The sequence below is a fragment of the Molossus molossus genome, unplaced genomic scaffold, assembly GCF_014108415.1.
Source record: "Molossus molossus isolate mMolMol1 unplaced genomic scaffold, mMolMol1.p scaffold_m16_p_3, whole genome shotgun sequence".
NCBI classification, from domain to species: Eukaryota; Metazoa; Chordata; class Mammalia; order Chiroptera; family Molossidae; genus Molossus; species Molossus molossus.
The window spans coordinates 17,830,607-17,840,491 of NW_023425366.1; the positions used below are offsets into that span (position 1 = coordinate 17,830,607).

At 35.5% G+C, this 9,885-nt stretch overlaps 1 pseudogene; it reads left to right on the plus strand.

The window, feature by feature from the left end:
* The first annotated feature begins 3,206 nt into the window (after positions 1-3,206).
* LOC118641572 lies at positions 3,207-3,844 on the plus strand (annotated as a pseudogene).
* Positions 3,845-9,885: the final 6,041 nt, after the last annotated feature.

A 9,885-nucleotide genomic window follows, 5' to 3' on the forward strand; every position in this document is an offset into this window, starting at 1 on the left:
TTTTAAAGCTTAAATATATGTTAAAGGTGACTATGTAATGTCCGAGGGTAAATTTATACAACTGACATGACTTGATTTTCCAAAGTACTTATGGATTAGCAAAATGTCAATATCTATAAACACTCAAAGGTAAAACCCTTTATAAAATCATTGGATCTACGACTTATAAGATTTAGAACTCATTAATGACTTCTTAGAAGCCGACCAAGAATGAATCAGCAAATCACAAACCAGCAAAAACAAGTTCATCCTCTTACACTGGGATACTGTTTCTCACCATATACCACTTATATTTGAAATTTCATAGGTTGTAAAAATATATTTATTGACATTTATATTCTTCTGCCATGCAAACATTACTTTTAATTATATGGTGTTATGGATTGTACAATACAAGGTGCAAGATCCAGAGACTTAAACACAACAAATGATTTTCCCTTCATTAGAATTTGGATATGATAAGAAAGAGGAGAAATGATTCTAAAGGTTAAGTTCTAAATACATTTACCTGATGGAAAAATCCAGCTAAGTACTAAGCATTATATCATGAGTTTCAGAAATATCTTAAAGTTGGATGATGCTAAAATGTTTACAAAACTTAAATGTTTTTGAATATATAGTGTTAAAACTGTGTGAAAATATTTAAATTCATGTAATTCTAAAAATTACAATGTTTGAAATAGTTTCAAAAACATCTTTTTAACTTCATTTGGTTAATAGATTGAACAAGTATATAAATAAATATCTATATTAGAAAATATCCATTTTTATATTTATACAATTAATCAATTCATTTTTAAATTTAGAATATAATAAAGTATTAATTTTATGCAACTACTTATGGACAGACTAAGAATGATCAGCAATACGTATTAAAAACTACGAAATGGACATTAATATAGCATAGGACAAAAATAAACAAGTTCTAATTTGGCTAATGAAAGAGAATCCAGATGTAAACTTTCTAAATTGGTTTAAAATAGAGATTACCAATATCTTCTTACATTACATCTCTTATATTTTGGATGTTTTTCTGTTTTAATTAGGTTCAACTTATTCTTGACATATTTTTTGCTATGTATCCTTGCTTCAAAGAAACTAATTTTTGTTCCTACCATTGCATAATATTTTATTCCTTTTAACTTTTGTGATAATAACTAAGTTGGATCATTCTTTTATCTCATTCCTGGAGGCTTGGCAGTTTGACTACATTGAGAAGATAGAGGCAGGTCAGGCCGTGAGGGATGAGACCATGGGAAGGGAAGGCTGGGACACCTGGGGAGGTTTGTGAGGGCTTGGAGCTCCGCACACAGGCTGTGCACTTTAACCCAGTACACAGTAGCTCTAGAGGTTTATTTGGACTCTACAGATCTCAAAATAAAACTAAAATCAACATGGAAAATTGTGCTTCCAATACCAGGTACTCCCAGCCCCCATTAACACTTTTGATTTACAGACATGAAAAGCTTATCTTGATTGCAAATTAGAAGCTCCTGGAAGAAGCACAGGTCAATTACATGACAACAACAACAACAAACAGAAAGTCTGGTTTTAGGCAAGAGAGCAACAGAGATTAATTATATAGTTCCTTTCTCTGGGACCCTGATGTTTTTGCAAATTAATTTTATTTACTGTTAAAGAATATAGTGCTGACGATTCTGACCTATTCCAATTACTATACCTACAGGTTTCTGGGAGCAAGGCAACAGGATGCTGCATGAGTTCTGCTGAAAAACTATAGTGTGTGTTCCTATTAAAGAAAGTCAGGTTACCTTAAAAAGGATTATAGGAAACCCAAACTGGATTTATAGAAGAAACCAGAAGCAAGCATAAGGTTGCTCCAAGGGTGTTTCCCCTCCTCCTCACTAACAGTCTGGGAGAAATTGAAATTATCATAAAAGGGAAGCCACTAAGGTCCCTATAGATACCTGAGGCTACTTAATTTATTCTTAACCACACCCAACTAAGTTGTCTTCTCTCTGGGAGTAAAGCTTCCATACAAATGTCAGAAATAGCTAAGCAATGTCTGTTTTTTAATTCAAAACCTGTCCACTTCCACTAGGGAATGTTATGGGACAGTATATATCTTTGCTAATCAAATATGCCCAATTCACCTGATAGGGCAAGCTTTTTTAAATCAGTGATGTCCACATATGCTTTTTCCAGAAAAGTAATATGAATTTAGAGCTAGATGACTTAGGACTAAACCCAGTCAGGTGGGAAACACAAGTTTTAAACTGTATGGATGTTGCTGAGGCAGAATCCCTTGAAAGAACCGGGGCTAGCAAGACATATATCTACCCCTAGACAAGGGAGCCTCGCTGGCGACCCACTTGGGCCCCCTCCCTGCTGTGGAGTTTCGGTTTGTTTTTCAAATAAATGTTGCTTTCTCTTGCCCCTTTGTCCATGAACATATTATTTGATTTTGAGAGACAATGAACCTGGATCTGATCCCTGCTGCTTGGTTTGAATATGTAATATAATTTACACAATAGCTGACTAATACTAGATATGGATAAAGAACTAATAACTAGACCTTTTATTTCTATCCTTTTAAATATATCTCAAAATGATATATTTCCTTCCTGATAGTATTTTATATACTCCTAGTAAGCTTGCCATGATCTTCGATCAAAATTTTAAAATAATATTAAATTTTATATAATTTCTTAGTCTCTAGGTATATCATGATTATGTAGGCCCTGCTGTAATAATGTGTGTATATTACAAACATTTTTCATTGCAGCATTCTTATTTTGAAATGTATATGTGTATCACATAACCAACATCATTTTTTTTTTTTTAATCCTCAGCTGAGGATATTTTTCCATTTTTTGTACAGATAGAGTGGGAGGGAGAGAGAGGAAGGGAGAGAGAGAGAGAAACATCGACGTGAAGGGACACATCAAGTGGCTGCCACCCGCACGACCAACCAGGGCCGGGGACAAATTGCAACCAAAGTACGTGCCCTTAGCGGGAACCGAACCCGGGTCTCTCCAGACCGCAGGCCAACGCTCTAACCGCTGAGCCAAACTGGCCAGGGCCCAACATCATTTGTTTTATCAGGTAAGGGCATACTTAGAGATTTACTTTGCAGTAGACTAACGAAGGTATTACCTAGAAGAGCCCTGTTTTTAAGAAACGATTGCTCGCACTGCAGCCCCACACAAGCAGGTGGTGTCTGGGTTTCCAAGTAATGACTTCATTATGTGCCCAGTGATGGGCAAAGGTCCGGTGGTGAACACCCCAGCACCAGCAGTGGAGTTCAGGTGCAGGCCAACAATCCCCAGCTGCACCAGAGCCAGAGAAGAAAGGACACCTTCTGCCACCCAGAAAATTAAAAGACCAAACTCTCAAGCAAAACCACGGCTAAATTATCCACTAGTGCTAAAAGAATTCAGAAGGAGCTAGCTGAAATAACCCTCGATCCTCCTAACTACAGTGCTGGGTTTAAAGGAGGTAATAATTGTGAATGGCAATCAATTCTACTTGGTCCACCCAATTCTGTATATGAAGGTGGTATGTTTTTGTGGTTGTTACTTTTCCATCCTATTATCCATTTAAGCCACCAAAGGTTACTTTCTACACCAGAATCGATCACTGCAGTATCAACAGTCAATGAGCAACCTGTCTGGATAGCCTTCAAGACAACTGGAGTCCTGCTTTGACTATTTCAAAGGTTTTGCTTCCTATTTGTTCTTTTTTGACAGACTGCAACCCTGTGGATCCTCTGGTTGGAGGAATAGCCACTCAGTATTTGACCAACATAGCAGAACAGGGCAGGATAGCCAGATAATGGACCAAGAAACACACATGTAATTCACATAATTCATATGTATTGTGAAGGAGCAGAAGGCATCTTCTCTCTGTGCTGCAAATCTTTCTTTTTTTTCTTCCTTTATTGGTTTTAGAGAAAGAGGAAGTGAGAGGGAGAGAGAGATAGAAACATTAAAGAGAGAGAACATTGATTGGCCGCCTCCTGCATGCCCCCCACTGGGGATCGGGCCCCAAACTGGGCATGTGTCCTGACTAGGAATTGAACCAGGGAGCTCTTGGTGCATGGATCGATGCTCAACAATTGAGCCACACTCACCAGACTGTGCTGCAAATCTTTATAGCCTTTACAATAGGGTGTTCTGTGTATATGTTACAGTGATTCAACTCACTGCTTTTATTGTTTGGAGCCTGGCCGACTCCCTAAAAAGATGAAAGCTATCAAGGGTAGACTTTTGTAGCTGTAGATTAGTTATGTTTATTATTTGTTTATTTTTGTAAATAACATTTTAATGTTTCATATTATTTATTAATAATAAAAACTTTCTTTTCTCTTTATAGTAGTAACAATATTTTAAGGAGAGCAATGAGTTTGAACCTACTTTATTATTTAATACTGGGTCAAACATTCAAAAGTCTGATTATTAGTTCTGTTAATTTTACTACTTGGTTTTAATAGCTGCTTTGGCTGAAAAAGGCTACTTCATATGAATACGTAGAACCACATAGGAAAAGTACATCCTTGACTGTCTTCCTCAGTCATTATACTCTTGTGAACCATCCGCCATCAGATTTGCAGATTTGTATTAAAACTTGGCAGTTCTCCATCTTCCTTCATGCCTTTCAGTTGTTTTCTCAAACTAATCAGTTAGTTTTTTATACTTCTAAAAAATTGTTTGAAGATTCTTCATTGTATGATTTCTTAATCAGATTAAAAGCACAGTAGAGCTGTTTTTATAGTTGATACATATTATTTTCAGCAAGAAAGTTACATACATGTCTAAATATATCTTTTTCAGTATGATCTTTGTATTGCATGAATTTCCTTCTAAAAGTAATTGCTTTTTCATAGGTTGTTAAAGGTCACAGATTAGCAATGTTTATTTTGTTATTAGTTATGTTGAAAAGGCCTACTTCCAAGTCTTCTTTGGGAAACGAAAATGTATTTTGTGATGTATTAAGGTTACTGGTCCTGAAATCTACCAAATATAGTGCATTTTAGCCTAATTTGTTATCCGTATGAAATTGTAGAAGTAGCCGTAGATGACTAAGAGTTATGTCATTTGTATAAACCCAGATCTATTTCTGAGTGTGTGGTTAATGCTGTCATGAAAAATGTTTCACCTTTGTCATTTTGTAAGGAGAGGATTTCCTTTTACCTGTTGTAGCTCAGAGAGTACCTGATATATCATGTCAAAAACAATGAACATGCACCTGAAAAAAAATGTATATGTGCATATTGGTAAGAACTTACTAAAATATATTTTTATATTTAACATTTATCTAGATATTTATGAACCAAAAATTAACCTATCCTTTATGTTACTCTTATGTGTTCTACGTATTGATATACTGTTGTATATATTATGGATATTACTTTTCCATCTCATCATTTTGAAAAACAAATCATTTCTTACTTCTAATTATAGATACATTTTTATCCAATCCAATTAAAATTTCTTTTTAAAAGTGTGATTATCTCCAGCTCTATAAGCAGATTTTCAAAACTTCTAACTTGAATTTTATAAATAGCCAATGTGAGAAACAAAAAGAAAGTCCTAACTGAAGCATAAAATAAAATAATGATTTTGGTTAAGTCAGTAGACATAGTTTGGATCTAACGTGTCTCTCTCTCCCCTTCCACCTCTCCCCTTACCTGAGTAGCATCCTGATGCAGTCTTACAGCCCTTTCAAAAGCTGCTCTTGCGCTGTCTGGACGAGAAAGGCTACTACTGCTCTTGTTTCTATCTGCTACGGGTTCTCATAGGTGGACAGACTGTTCTGAGTGATAAACAGGCAGATCAATGTTCCATTTTTATATAAATATCTCGTACTTTTTAACATGTTATTTTACTCTCCTAGTTTGGTTTCCAGTGTCACATTGCAATTTTCATTTTTTTTTTTTTTTTTACACAAAGACTTTATATTGTAATTATCAACAAAGGAAAAATATATGTTTAGTCTCAGAACCCAGCCTGCTTACTTCAATGCATTGGGAGCAAAATTCCATGAACTCTTACACAAATCATTATGAAGAAAAGTAAGCTGAATATATATATATATTTTTTATCCTCACCCGAGGACATTTTTGCATTTATCTTCAGATAGAGCAAGAGGGGAAGAGAGAGAGAAACATCAATGTGAGAGAGACACATCGACTGGCTGCCACCCACATGACCCCAACTGGGGCTGGGGACAAACTGCAACAGAGGTACATGCCCTTAGTGGGAACCAAACCCAAGACTCTCTGGTCCACAGTCCAACACTCTAACCGTGGAGCCAAATTGCCAGGGCAGTAAGCTGAATATTTAAGGTCTAACACCTATTGGTTTTGAATTGTGAGATTTTATCTAATTAAAGTTGTAGTTAAATGTATAATGATTAAGAAATATTCATTTTAATTTAATCTACTTTTCGAGGTAAATAGGGCTCGTTTATTTTTAAATGAAAATGTCAAATGAAATTGCTCATAGAAACATTACTCATAATCACACACACACACAAAAGCTAGTTCTTATGCATCAAAGCTACTTCATATCTCTTTTCTAGGAGGTCAAAGATTTTCTTTTGTTTCTTTTAATAGATTTTTTGGGGGGGGGAGAGAGAGCGAGAACCATTGATGTGAGAGAGAACTATTGATCAGCTGCCTCCTGTATGCCCCCTACTGAGGATCAAGCCCACAACCCTGGCATGTGCCCTGCCTGGGAATTTAATGGGGTTTCTCAGTCCAGGGGACAACTCTCAATCCACTGAGCCACATTGGCCTGGCAGAGGTCAAAGAATTTAAAGGCAGTGTCTTATTAATCCTTCTAGGTATTTAATTAAATTAAAACAGGGCACATATTTAAGCAAAATGAAAACAAAATGTCTTAAAATCAGCACTCTACTGAGCAAAAAAGTTTAGTAAAATTAAAGCTTATTAGCAAATATTGGAATATCCTGTAACATTATTTGTCCTTAAAAATTGTGATTATTGAGATTTCTTTTTTCAGGTAAATTACTATAGTGAGACTGCATATTTACAGACTGGTTATCTTTAAACAGGCCAGTAAACCCAGAATAAACAGTAGAAATATTCAAGTCCTAAATTATCAGAGGTGTTACTTCTGAGTAAAAACAAATAAATAAATGAACTAACATAGAATACAAATATATTTTCTTCAAATTAAAGTTAATAAAGTTAATGTGTTTAACCTATTTCAGCTTGAATTGTTAAAACTCCATTCTTTAAAAGTTAATTATTATGTTGCTTCTTTATGTTTCTTTTCTCTTTTTTTTGGTTCACCTTGATGATGTTAAAGGCATTATTCAGAATCATGTACCAATATATTCAATTTTATGTTTTACTCGGTAGAAAATATAGGCAAAGCATTTTAATTAAAGCCAAAATTAATCTAAGTGAATTTTTAAAATACATTGGCTGGAATACAATAAAGGGATAATAAATGTACCTTCTTATGATCTCATCTGTATTATCAATGTCCTGCTGAAAATACACAGAAAGGTTAATGTCTGCATTTGTTTTATATGATCATTTCTATTCACATTGAATCAAATGTTATTTTTAAAATTATATGTCTTATTCATAAAAGTCATTTATGTTGTCTGTATTTTCTCGTAATAATTGTATTAATATTTATGCTGTACAAATTTTTAATAAAGGATCATTTACATAGGGCGGGAAAAGTACAGCCATGAATCATGGCATATACTTGTAACAATTCACAAAAAGCCACACAATAGAAGCAAAGGGGTGTGATTTTGTGACCGGACTCAGCTAAGTGGTTCTTGCCCGAGGTTTGTCACATGGTTGTTTAGGTGCTAGGCTGGCCCAAGATGGTAAGTCACAGGGCTCGCCGGGGCTGACTACTGCCTCAGACCTCAGTAAAGATATTTAGCAGAGACTCTACTTCTGACTTCTGCATTTAGTTTGGACTTATCAAAGCATGGTAGCTATTTTGGGCGCTAATATCACACACACACACAAAAGCAAACCAAGACAAAATTTAGCCAGATGCAGCAAGGCTTTTTATGATCTGTATACCATTTTTATGACCCATGTACCATTCTATTGATCAAAAGAGAGTCACTTGGAATTGATTACGAGAGGGAGTAAATGCCAGGATGTTTCTTATTCCAGGGTCCTGCTTGGAAACTTAATTTACACAGAATAGGCTATATAAGCAGGCCTAAAAATAGCTTTCCTGTGCCTGGAGATTTCAGAGTAGGGAGGTCAGGACCATTTTTGTTAGTGTGCTCATAGCCTTAAGATATTGGAGTGGATCGCTTAATTGAGACTATAAATAATGAAATGTTTTTAGATATATTTTTAAAGACTCAAAGTAGTTTTGTTATTGCGGTTGCTTGTGTTCTTTTTCTGAAGCAACAGAATAAAGATGACCTATTAACATGATCATCCTTAATTACCAGGCACCACGTTTCTTTTCGGGCCTGAGGAAAAAAAACAGTTCTCATAAACCAAACTGAATTAAGCTCGATGGTGTGCTGTCTCTGAGAGGCTGCTGGAGATACATTTAATCTCATGTAATCCTGAAACTGTGCCAACATGAATCTTCTTGCACATGAATGTTGTAGAGAAAATTCATCTATTGTACATATTATTACAGACTAAAAATAAAAAAAAAAAACAATCTTGCAAAACTGTGATTATATTGAGGAGTTGGAAGAAGGCTAGGCAGTTAGAGGTGAAACTGTGGGAGGGGAAGTAAGAACAAGGACCTTGTAAAGATGAACAGGATGCAGTTTGCCTGCAGTGACTAAGTCCTGTTTACCTAAAACTGAGCCCTGCTAGGCGGGAAACACAAGCTTTAAAATGTACGGTTGTTGCTAAGGCAGAATTCCTTGAAAGAACCAATCAGAGGCCAGCAAGACATATATCTGCCCCTAGACAAGGAGCTTCGGTGGCAACCCACTTGGGCCCCCTCTCTGCTGTGGGGAGTGTGTCCATCTTTTAAAATACAAAACAGAAACCTTTACTTTTGCTTGCTCCTTTTTGTCCATAACTTATTCTTTGATTTTTGTGAGACAACCAACGCTGACCCGATCACCGCTTTCTGCTTTCAACATCATATAAAAAGAAAGCTATATAACTTAGTTTAATAGCAATAGTAATTTAGAAAAAAACATGACAACATTTATTAAACACTGACTAGTTGAAAAACAGGTTCGAGGATGTAAAGTTATGCCAATTCTTCTCTGTGGTGAGTATAGATGTATTTTCTTTGCACAAATAAAATTTAAGAAAATGTGAGTTATTACTCTGAAGGACACATATTATTAAATTACTTTAAAGTATTAAATTTACTTAATGTTTGAATTTCTATATATGTGTATATATATGAGTGTGTGTGTGTGTATATATTTATGTGTATATATATATATATAAATCTTAAGAAGACTGAGCAAAAGCTAAGATAAAAAAATATTAACAATATGACACTATATAAGTAGATTGCAAAATTCACCAATAGATATTTTATTTAATTATGTACAAGAAGATACACCATCAGCTTAGAGTTGGGGTGGTGTGGGAGAAGTTTAGAAAGACATAGAACAGCTGTCTCGGGTAGCAGGGCGAGGGGCATGGCCTCCTGGGCAGTGTGGAGAGTGAGCGCCGGGGGGAACGAAAGGCTTCAAGAGGAGAGGTGGACGGTGTTGATGCCATGGGAAGCACGGGAGATGGTACTGATGTAGCACTTGGATAGGATGGTGAAGTTCAAAGGGCCATCAAAGAAAAATAGGAGGAGTAATTTGGAGATGGCAAATATAAACAATTTTGTCTAGATTCAAGAGGAAGCCAAATAATGGGATATTGTAGGAAAGAAAGTGGGTTGAACACTGCTTTTTGTGGGTTTTTTTTTTTTTACTTTT